Genomic DNA, 12,189 nt, shown 5'->3' with positions numbered 1-12,189 from the left:
TGTGGGAGGACAAGATGTTGTTTCAGCTCACAACTAAAATATTTTGGCCAAATACCTCAAATACTTTTTTATTCTAGGGGCATTTTTCAATACATCCTGTATATCAATGCATTGATTTGGTGTTTGCACCAAATCAATCTTGATAACTTTTTTATTTGAAACCATAGGTTGCTTTGCACTATGTACCGTCAAAATGGAAATCAAAATATGCATCATGTCATAAATCAGGCCACTATTGTTTTCGAAAACTATAGTGCATATTGTGTTATTCCTATAGCCATGATGGCGGAGTAACTTTTCAATAAAAGAAATATCTAGATTTCCAAGTTTGGTTTCTGAATCGAATTCCAGTCGCCATGTTACTTGAAAAAGCTTGGAAATGCAACTAAATAAATGAAAAGTCACCGTACGGAAATATCCAAAATAAGTTCTCGAATTGAGGATTTTCAATTTTGAACTATATTCTGCTGGATTTTTGCGCCTTCGGACAATTTAAATCTGGATATCCAATAATTACGACTGGAGAAATAGTCCGGAATCGGAACTCCTCCTCTGTGTGCATTTATTTTCTGGAATAGCCCATATCTGACATGTCGCCTTCAGAAAACGAAGGAATTTTGACTCTTTGCGTTCCAGCAAGTGCTTGCCAACGTAACTAAATTTATATATACATTCGTAAATGAACTAATGAAGAGAATGATTATGGAACACTATTAAGCGTTTTACATCTAAGTCCCTCCGACCGCGAGGAATAAGTAGATAACTAGGAGTTACGAAACTTCTGACTCTCTTAATACTGAGTATCTTCATGTAAAACTTGCGTGGGTGCTGGCCATTTTGAAATTGGTTCATTATAATAAGCGTTGTTAGGCTTACTTCTACAATCCACATGTAGTACCTAGAGTGGTATTAAAAAAGTAACGATCTTTATCTGTCAGTTTATGATACACTAGACAACTTTCATGTGGCCCCTATGAGACAATATAAGGAAACATAACTTTCTTTACCATATTTGGAAGCTTTCTCTTTAAATTTTGCGATCTGTGTACGGTTATTATCAAACAACATTTCAGGAAATTAGTCTTGCCAATCTTGTGGTAAACTACTTTATATCATGTATGTTGTACGTATAGCATTGAACTCGAAAAATACAAGTTGAATTCATCCCCAGATACAAATAGCGATTTCTAATATTATCATCTCTCTCAATACCCTTGAACTTCACCGATTACACCACTTGATTATCTAAATCCTCTCTACAAGAATAATGTTCCAAAAAAGTCTTCACCAATTAGCAGAGAAGCCGTGTAGAGTGAAGTCTTACTCTGAGCCTTCGTCATCTGCAAATTGGTGAGGATAGTTGGTGCAATTTGAAAGGTGCCGCTAAGACTAGTTCGACTACGTCTGACTCACAAACGTCAGAATTCATTAAGCATACATGGATTACCTGCTAGGATATGGGTATCATTATCGCGACTAGGTGCGCACCCTAGATGGGCTTCAAAGCGACAATTGATGGCATTCACCTACTTTATTGGCAGATTACCTTACGGTTTTAATCTTTTCATGAAATTTGAGAATATTGGGATGATAAGCTTCTGGTTTTACCCCCTTCTTCCTGGTTTGTGGGTTGTTGCGGCAGAAATTGGATAGGAAACATTGGTCAATTTGTACCGGAAGATCAGAGTCACGGACATGAGCGCCAAAATTTAATCGCTTGAAAAGTACAAATGAGATCGAGAAATTAGGGTATTCAATTATGACCATGTCAAGATTGGTTTCTGTTTTGAAATTGGAAATAGTAGCAAGGTCAAGAAGTAATTAGTATTTCAAAGTGTTTAATTGCTACCATTTGTGTTGTTCTTCACAAGTTCAATGCCCGTAATATGTCCTAGATATTCCATCCAAACGTTGGCCAAAGCTGGTAAAGTTGATTGCAATAATTATCATGTTATTGTTTTATTACAAATGAGTTAGGCCAGGTGTTTTACTGAAAGCAGGTTATGATAGAAATTTTAATGATGCTAAAATGATATTAGATTAGTTAGCACTTACCTATGACCGAAGGTGCAAGGTTGCATGCAAGTAAACCCGACCGATGGTTGATGGTAATTGAAATTGCCGTATGGATGTGCGTCATTTTTAAGGGAACTTGAAAAAGACTGTTAAAAGTTACTCGTCGTAGGCAATTTACCATCGATAGTAAACAACCGTGTAGATAGAAAATATATTACGTAACGCATTGTTCCTTTGTGTCGTATTGATTTGCCGACAAGCTATACATAAAGTTAATATTGATGTATGTTAAATTTACCTTCGACGAACAACTTTGATCGGCTTAACATCCACACGGTAATTAGGAACGCACCATAAGATTCTCAGGGGGGGGCATGGGAGTTTGGGTCAGGCAGAATTGTTTTTTTCGCCGCCGAAGGCGGCGGAATTTTTTTTTCGCCTCCGAGAGCACCAAAAATTTTTTCGCCTCACTAGTGGGCAAAGTTTTTTTTTCAAAAAACTCCCATGCCCCCCCTGGAAATCTAATGGTGCGCCCCTTACCATTGGCCATTGGTCCATTTTACCTGCGTGTGACATTGCACCTTCGGTCTTAGGTAAGTGCTAACCGTAAGAAATCCTGTAGGTAACTCATCGTCTTGTAGATAAGTCGTAGGATTTCTATCAAAGAGTGGTATCGTGGAAGTTCTCCACGATGCAATTAATGTAGGACTATATAGCATTGTATGTAAGTTCAATCATTGAATTATTGAAATAACAGTAACAGTACCAGTAATTATAAAAACATGAATTCGTATTTCATCCGAAAGAATGATTTTAACACTACTGCTGGTGCATTTTGGGATGTAATGCAATGATGCAAAGATTGTACATTGTGTGTTTGTAAAGAGGGCGGGAACGCGGTTTGGATTCCAGAGGGAGTGTGCATATAAGAGACACAGCCATCAGAGAAAGATTTAGCTCAGATCGGGAGCCAAATAAGTTAGCAGTTCAGAAATTGAAATATTTTCCCAGCCTTGAAAAAAATTGACAGAAATGAGAGCCCTTAAAATGAATATATTTTGTCCATTTTAAAACTTTCAAATGGTCGACTGGTCTCTTTAGATGCAAGTGTTGACAGATTACAATATTACATAAAATATATTTATTATCCTGTGAGTTAATATATCAGTAAAACATCTTTCTTGAATCAGATTATGCCACTTGACTTCCTTGTATCATTGAAAAATTCAGACTTTCTAAATTATTTGATCACGTACTGTCAAATTGCAATTTGCCACCGTGTAAACACGATGATGTCACTCTGTAAGAAACCGATGAAAGGAATAGGGTGGAGTTGCATGTCCTAACGATTATTAACGTTAATATACACGTATTTTATGTCATCTGTCATGAATGTTATCATGAATGTTACAATATTTAATCAAGAGAAAGGAAGATATAAAACATTCTTGTTTAAGGACACACTTTCTTCTTCTTTCTTTCTTTCTTTCTTTCTTTCTTTCTTTCTTTCTTTCTTTCTTTCTTTCTTTCTTTCTTTCTTTCTTTCTTTCTTTCTTTCTTTCTTTCTTTCTTTCTTTCTTTCTTTCTTTCTTTCTTTCTTTCTTTCTTTCTTTCTTTCTTTCTTTCTTTCTTTCTTTCTTTCTTTCTTTCTTTCTTTCTTTCTTTAATAAGCCCAATTGGGGAACTATGACATTGGCTCTTAGATAACCTTTAACCTTGGGTGACCTCAAATGAATATTTTCATATTCCCCTTTTGCTCAATTGTGCGAATACAATGTTTGTCATTTATTTTTTTTCGTGGGAGAATTAGCTACAACGAGTCATTTCATGCATGTTTGCGGATCTGGGGATCTCTTTTAATAGTAATCTGGGGTTGAGACTCGGTCGTTTCAAGTTATGCGTTTTAGTATTGGTTTTGGTTTTTATTATCCTGCCTAAGCTCTTGACTGACGTTATTACCGATACCTTTGTCTGTATCCTTTGTTAGAAACTTAAAACATGTAGAAAGCAGTTTCGGTTTTCATTTCAGTTTGTTCATAATCGTGTTACCGCAGAATCTGTTGGTACTTTGAAGTTACCTGATCAAAGTATAAAAAAGAAGTCTATAAATTTCGCAGTGAAATATTCCAAGTCAATCTACATTTGAAAACGTGGTTTAGATGGTCAATAATCCTAGGATTATTTCCCTGTAAAAATATAGACCATCGAAATATTTCCTCTCGAGATTACAAAAGAATAGACACTCGAGTGATACACATTAATGCATATCGCATGCGGGAGGATCGATTGAAGCAATATGGCTTACGATAAATTATAGGCTAGTTGACCTTTATTCAAGTTATTGCTAAGCGATAAGTCACTATCAGTGTCGCTAAGCGATGTAGCATAAATTCAGATTTAGAAATTATGATTGTAAATAAGTTCTGCCCTCATTTTAACAAGTTACCAGTCATGTGTGTTGTAAACAAATTTTGACATTCACCCTTCATATTGAGGATTCGATTTACCAAGTTTAAACCAATCGGGAACATTGACATTGGACCTTAGATAACCTTTACCCTTGGGTGACCTCAAGTTAATATTTTCATATTCCCCTTTTGCTCAGTTGTGCGACTAAAATGTTTGTCATTTTATTTTTTCGTGGGAGAATTAGCTACAACGAGCCATTTCATGCATGTTTGTGGATCTGGGGATCTCTTTTAGGCCTCGTATTCATAGGCTGTTCCCTTGTGGCGTGTGCCCTTGTTCCGTGCCATGTGACCTGCCACACAGACAATGAACCGTAGCGGCCACTAACCAAAACAAAGGTTCGTTGTCTGTGTGGCAGGTCACATGGGAAAAAGTAAACACGGAACAAGGGCACACGCCACAAGGGAACAGCCTATGGATACGAGGCCTTAGGCAGTTGTAACATAGGTTGTTCCCTTGTGGCGTGTGCCCTTGTTCCATGTTCCCATGTGACCTGCCACACAGACAACCTATGGATACGGCCACTAAGCAAAACAAAGGTTCGTTGTCTGTGTGGCAGGTCACAGGGGAACAAGTGAACACGGAACAAGGGCACACGCCACAAGGGAACAGCCTATGGATACGGGGCCTTAAGGAGAACACTTGGGAGTAAGATTTAGTAATCTGGGGTTGAAACTCAGTCGTTTCAAGTTAGGCGTTTTAGTATTGGTTTTGGTTTTATTATTATCCTGCCTAAGCTCTTGACTGATGTTATTACCGATACCTGTCTGTATCCTTTGTTAGAGACTTTAAACATGTAGAAAGCATGATAAGCAGTTTCAGTTTTCATTTCAGTTTGTTCATAGTCGTGTTACCGCAGAATCTGTTGGTACTTTAAAGTTACCTGATCAAAGTATAAAAAAGAAGTCTATAAATTTCGCAGTGAAATATTCACGAGTAGAGAAATTGGCCAAGTCAATCTACATTTGAAAACGTGGTTTAGATGGTCAATAATCCTAGGATTATTTCCCTGTAAAAATATAGACCATCGAATTATTTCCTCTCGAGATTACAAAAGAATAGACACCCGAGTGATACACATTAATGCATATCGCATGCGGGAGAATCGATTGAAGGAATATGACTTACGATAAATTATAGGCTAGTTGACTTTTATTCAAGTTATTGCTAGCGATAAGTCACTATCAGTGTCGCTAAGCGATGTAGTATAAATTCAGCTTTATGATTGCAGATAAGTTCTTCCCCTCATTTTAATCCCTGATTTTTGGTTTCTGAACAAAAGAGAACCGAAAACTCATAATTGAAACGAGGGAGTGGCTGGATACATATAAGGGATCACCTTCTTAACCCGAACTGTTACTTTTGAAATAAAGTAAATGCTTTTTTAACTTGAATTGTTACCCTTGATAGTGTTTAAAATATTTTCTTACTAAAGCAATTTGCTGTAAACCTTTGACGAGAGCGTACGCGTACGCTTATTTAATTGATAACAAGAAGGCGCCTCTGCATATATGTGTGTTTTACGCGTTGTTAATTCCGCGTCATACGCGTTGTCCGTTGTGCCTTGTCAACCATCGTTGAAGTACGCTCTCGTCAAAGGTTTGAAGCAATTTATTATAGAATCTTTACAGGTCCAAGACGTCACTGCGTCATTACATGACATGATGCTAGTAACGGATAGCAGCAATCTTCCTCCGCGTTGACATATAAACCCCAGAGACGACAATGACATGATCTTCAATACTCATTGTCGGACATCATCGACGAGCCCAGCCCATCTCTTGTTGAAAACATGGTGGAAATCCTAGAATCCAAATCTCGCTCAACATCAGTCCCATGAGGCGTTGCGGTGACAGTTTGAAGTATACATCTCTATTAGTGCCAATAAAATGAATCAATTCCCTCAAGTAGCATGTCGGAAACATCAAGATCAAATATGAAATTAGACCTTGCGTTTGAAGGGGTCTACTGAATCTCACGGTCTTCCCGTTCTTCAGGTGCGTATTAACCAGGTGCAGTTCAAACATCTTTGCCCGAGGGCATATTTTAATCACTTCATCAACTAGTTAAAACAAAGTAATAATTAAGTGCGCTCAAGGCCACCGGACGGGGAGTTTGATGTATGTGACGTGAGGAGGGTGTTGGTACGTGGTACGCGCGTACCACGGAGCGGAGCGGAGGGGCTCTCTCTGGTTGAAGGTGTCGACGGGTGGGTTTTCATTGGAGCGGACAGTGCACCCAATTGGGTGCATTTTGGCAAAAGCACCCAATTTGGGCAAATTGTTTGTGAAAATTTAGTATACTGGTGGGTTGGAATTTGTAAACTGTAAAAAGTAGTTACTGGATGAGATTTTTGCTACGGCTTTTGCAGACTCATTCTTAAGGGACGGTTGACTCTTTTTTTATGAAGTCCTTATTTGGATTTCATGATAAAATATATACCAAATACAGCTATCAACTTAAACACAAGTACACACTATCTTGATGGACGGAACGGAAGATACTTTGGGTCTGTAATAGAAATTTTGCGTTAATACTAGTGTTATTGCAACTATTTCCGAAGCACTGAAAGGCGATTATGATCCATGTGACATACCACAATCATTTTTCATCACTCTACAAGAATTTGTATCTAAAGTTTTCATAAAACAAACATTTGTGCACATGGCTACACGCAGATTCTGCTAATTTCTTTCCTTAATTTTTTTTTCGAATGCTCTCATTGCGCCCAAACACCTCTAAGTTTTAGCGTTGTCACCGAATGGCACTCACCACTGGGCTTACAACATACCAGTTGAGTAGTGAAACGCGCCCAAAGAGAACAGGAATTCCTCCATCCCCTACTCCGCATTACCGAGACAAACTAACTAAAGCGTTTGTCCTGTTTGTGGTTAAAGGGTTCAGTTTTCACTGGGTATGCCACTGTCTTAGGGGTGGTGCAATAATTGAGGTTAGGAAACCGTTCAAGTGTATAAAAAGTGACCGTCCACGTCGAAACGCTCGTAAAGTCGGCCCCTGGTCAATTTTGTTTTCTTCCGTGTTTAAAAAATATATATCATAGGGAATGGTTAGTTGGCGAGTTATGTGGCGGTGAGTTAAGGGCGAGTTACTGTTAGACCATTGGGCGAGTTACTGTTAGACCATTGGGCGAGTTACTGTTAGACCAATGGGCGAGTTACTGTACTGTTAGACCAATGGGCGAGTTACTGTTAGACCATTGGGCGAGTTACTGTTAGACCAATGGGCGAGTTACTTTTAGACCAATGGGCGAGTTACTGTTAGACCATTGGGCGAGTTACTGTTAGACCATTGGGCGAGTTATGGTTAGACCATTTGGCGAATTTAATTTGTAATTTAAATTTACAAATTTAAATTTACAAATGGGAAACATTTTTTGAAGTTGAATTTCTACTTTTTGCATGATTGTAAATTTGTAATACTCAATGGTGTACAGCATGTGAACTTTAGACTAACCTGGAAGAGCTTTAATTACAGTAAAAGTTAAGTTTTTGTATACTAAAACCGGAGATCTCCGGTTTTATTCAGAGTTCACTCAATCGAGTGGTGACTAAACACATTGCGTGCATTAAATGAATCATTCAATCAGTGACGTATAAACTGTGTGCATATCGCTATTAGTCTTACGTCTTGTTTGTTCGTCCTAGCTGTGTGAAACTACGCCAATATTCATGATAATAAGATGATCGGCGAGCTAACACACACATTGTATAGGCGCTGGAATGAAATAACAATTTTCAAGGACAATGTGATCAGTGAAAACTAACATTTTAAAAATAGGAATCTATTCTTTATGCAAATCACACATTATGGCTTTAAAGGAACTGACCAAGATCCAAATTTCCAACCTTTACTTTTTTCCACACTTGCAAACTCAACAACATCTTTGACCAACTCATCATGGCCTCTATGGCGACTGCCAGTGATGTATCGTTCGAGTCCGGACTCGGACTCGAGTCCGGACTCGAGTCCACTTTTGTTGGACTCGGACTTGGCTCGGACTCGGACACCAAAAGACTCGGCTCGGCTCGGACTCGGACACAGAAGGACTCGGACTCGAAGCCGAGTCCGGTCCGAGTCCAGTCCAATTAAATCCATGTAAAATGTGAAATGATTATCTAAAAATGTCAAAGTAGATCTCAAATTTGTTGACTTTACATATTTGGCAATTTTACAAATTAATTGGGGCTGTCAAATCTGTGATCTGTCATATATCCTACATATCGACCAAATTATTTAGATTTATTTGTCACTTTGTAGAATCATATTATTGTTATCATTAATGAAATAATTGATAATTAAATAAATGCAAACTTTGTTAAATATTTGGACTACATCAAAATATCTAAGAGTTCTTTCATGGAACTTTCCAATCCAATCTTGAAAGAGAGAAATATGCACACTGAACCATACATCTCAGCTCAGTAAATTGTAATGGCTGTAGGGTGCACATTTGTGTGGGACAGTTTTGAAAAGAAATTTAGAATTAAAGGTGAATTTCTGTTATTATTATTATGACGATGATGATAATGATGATGATAAAGAGAATGATAACGATGATGATGATGATATTTTTCTATGATATATTTGAATACATTGCAATTCATTTACATGTATGCTGCATGCAGCCTAGTGACACTTCTCTAGTCCCTGGGTGCAAGTTCACTGTGCGTTTACATGTAGTGTGCCACACACACACAGATAGCCCCACATGACTGCTGTGATGCTGTTTAGTACAGGTGGTCTGATACATGTAGAAGTTTTTACCATCAGGAGATACCCAGATACCTGTTCATGGGTATGGGACTTTGAAGGGGTGTGTGTACAGTTGGTTGGTTGAGTTGTGTTGAGTCTTTTAAATGTTAACTGTGTAGGGTGGGGTTTGGTAGGGTGGGTGTGTATAGGGCAGACTTGTAGTATTGGGACCCGCCATGAGTACGGGTACGGGTCCCGGACCATGAGTACGGGTACGGGTCCCAAGCCATGGGTACGGGTACCAGTATGGGTACGGGCCATGGGTACGGGTATGGAAATTTGAACTTATGGGTCCAATTATAGGGTATGAGTTATGGGTATTATGAGGGGAATTAGACATACCCGTAATTATGGGTATGAGTATAAACAAATTAATAAAACAAGTACAAAAAGAGATTAAATATTGGTGTCATGGTGAATCTAGCCTAAATGTGGCATATTTTGGGATGCAAGTGAAAAAACTATGTCTTTGTATAGACAACCAGACTGTGCAATACTAATTTCAACATACTTTAGTATATTTAGCAGTGATGTCGCGTTCGAGTCTGGACTCGGACTCAAGTCCACTTTTTGCCGGACTCGGACTCAGCTCGGAATTGAACATTAAAAGGCTCAGCTCGGTAAAAAAATAGGACTCGGGCTCGAAATCGACCCCAGTCCGATTCCAGTCCAATCAATCCATGTACAATGTGGAAAAATTATTTATCTTAAAACATCAATTGGAATTAAATTAATTGTCAATTTTCCAAGTACATTCATGCACATCTACACAATACACATCCATCAGATTATCCATTAGCTCAATCATTATAATTATTATCATTAATTATGCACATCTGGATAATTATATTCATGTTTTATCAATATTTTAAAACTCCTTTAAATCACTTATCAAATCCCAAACTTCAGTATGGTAAGGACCTCTCTATTCATCTGTCTCAGATGCACTGGTAGAAGAAATACATGTACACTGTGAGCTCATGTGGCTGGCAGAAAATCTCACTCCAGTCCCCAGCACCAGTCACATTATCATTAGTTCTACATGTGGGCAGCATACAAGTAGTGGAGTGTATTTGAATGGGGAATATCAAAATGATTAATACAAGCTAAAATAATGATATTTTAACATGAAACATAAAAATTCACCACAAAAGAAAAAAAATCTTGAAATGTTTTTCCAGTTTGCTAGGTCTTTTTCTGTATTAATCAGTCATTGTGTGAATGAGACATGTCCATGTAGCATACATGTCATGGGTGGCAGTGTGCACAGGCTGTTGTAGATCTCAGCATTCATGTTCTTTTTGTGTAGCCAGGGTTGGATTGATATTTTTCAGGACCCTGGACCAGGCTAAAATAAATTTAAGGGCACTTGCTAAAGCTTTCCATTTACTCCCCACACAACCCCATTCATGATGTAACCTATTTGTTTTAATTATGAATTTATGATCAGAGGACTCACAGTGGGATTCATGAGTGGAGTTAACATGCATCTGGGAAGTGATAGTATTCTATTCTCACTTTCCTGCATTTGTGTATAAACCATGTACTGTATGGTACCCGTACCCGTGGGTACGGTAAAAATAGGGCATGAGTACGGGTATGGGTCCGAAGCCACGGGTACGGAAATTGGGACCCGAGTACGGGTACGGGTACGAGTACGGGTACTACAAGTCAAGTCTGGTATAGGGAGAGCGGTGTGTGGTATAGTGTAGTGAGTGACTTATGGCCAATGACCTTCTTTTTCTACAATTTTAGCATCAAAAACTTTGCAATTTTCTTTTTTCAGCAAATTCGTATTGTAAATTTTCAAATTAGAAACAAAATTTAAAATTTTGCTCCATTTTTGGGAAATAATGACCCATTTTTTCAAAATGTTATACCAAATGACCCCCTTCTTTCAAAATTTTATACCCAATTATCCCTTTTTCATTTTGTTATACCCAAATGACCCATTTTTATACAAATAGGCTCCTACTAAGCAATGCCAGACACCTGTCACATCATAAGTTGAATGACCCCCCCATACACACACACGGGCATGGACTTTGACCGAGTCCGGACTCGAGCCGGACTCGAGTCCGGACTCGAATCATATTTTTGTTGGACTCGGACTTGGCTCGGACTCGGCACCCCTGGACTTGGACTCGAGTCCGGCCTCGGACACAAAAGGACTCGGACTTGGCTCGGACTCGGATACAAATGGACTCGGCTCGGCTCGGACTCGGACAAGCTGGACTCGGGTACAAGTCTGGCGACTGCTGATATAATTGAAGACCGAATTAAAAAGACTAGTTTGCGTCGGACGTCATGGTAAAGGCGCGACTTGATCGGCTGCTTATCTGCGCAGTACAGCATTTTGGTCCAGTTGAGAGGACGTCATATGAAAACTAGTCTTTTTTTTTTGGTCTTCGATAATAAAAACAAGCAGAAAACAAGGATGGGCTGCCAATCTGAAGAAGCTACCAGTACTGTAGTGAAATGGCACTAAAATTTGAGTAAATATCATCTTTTACTTCATTTTCTTTAGAACTAGATACAAAGAAAACCAATATACAGTCTTAATTGAATATTTCAAAGATCTGATGTTATTGATTCCCATGATCTGTGCCATGAAAACACAAGAAACTATTTTTGATAGAGTTCTGATGCTTAGTTTAGTCATATAATCAGAATGACCCCAAAATGATCATGCCATTTCTTGTCTTCGTTCAGTTATCATTCCCACCAAATTTCATGAACATACAACAATCTATGGCGATTTGACCTTGGGTGGTCCCAAAATGACCTTCACATCGCTTCAGTGTTTGTTCCCACCAAATTTCATAAACCTGCGACAATCTATAGTGATTTGAACTTACCGTCACTTAACTCGCCATTTATCCATCCCCTATATCATAAGCTTTACAATGATATGTCATTTGACTTCAAACA

This window comes from Amphiura filiformis, unplaced genomic scaffold (genome assembly GCF_039555335.1).
Source record: "Amphiura filiformis unplaced genomic scaffold, Afil_fr2py scaffold_26, whole genome shotgun sequence".
NCBI classification, from domain to species: domain Eukaryota; kingdom Metazoa; phylum Echinodermata; class Ophiuroidea; order Amphilepidida; family Amphiuridae; genus Amphiura; species Amphiura filiformis.
Note: the sequence above shows the minus strand (reverse complement) of the source record.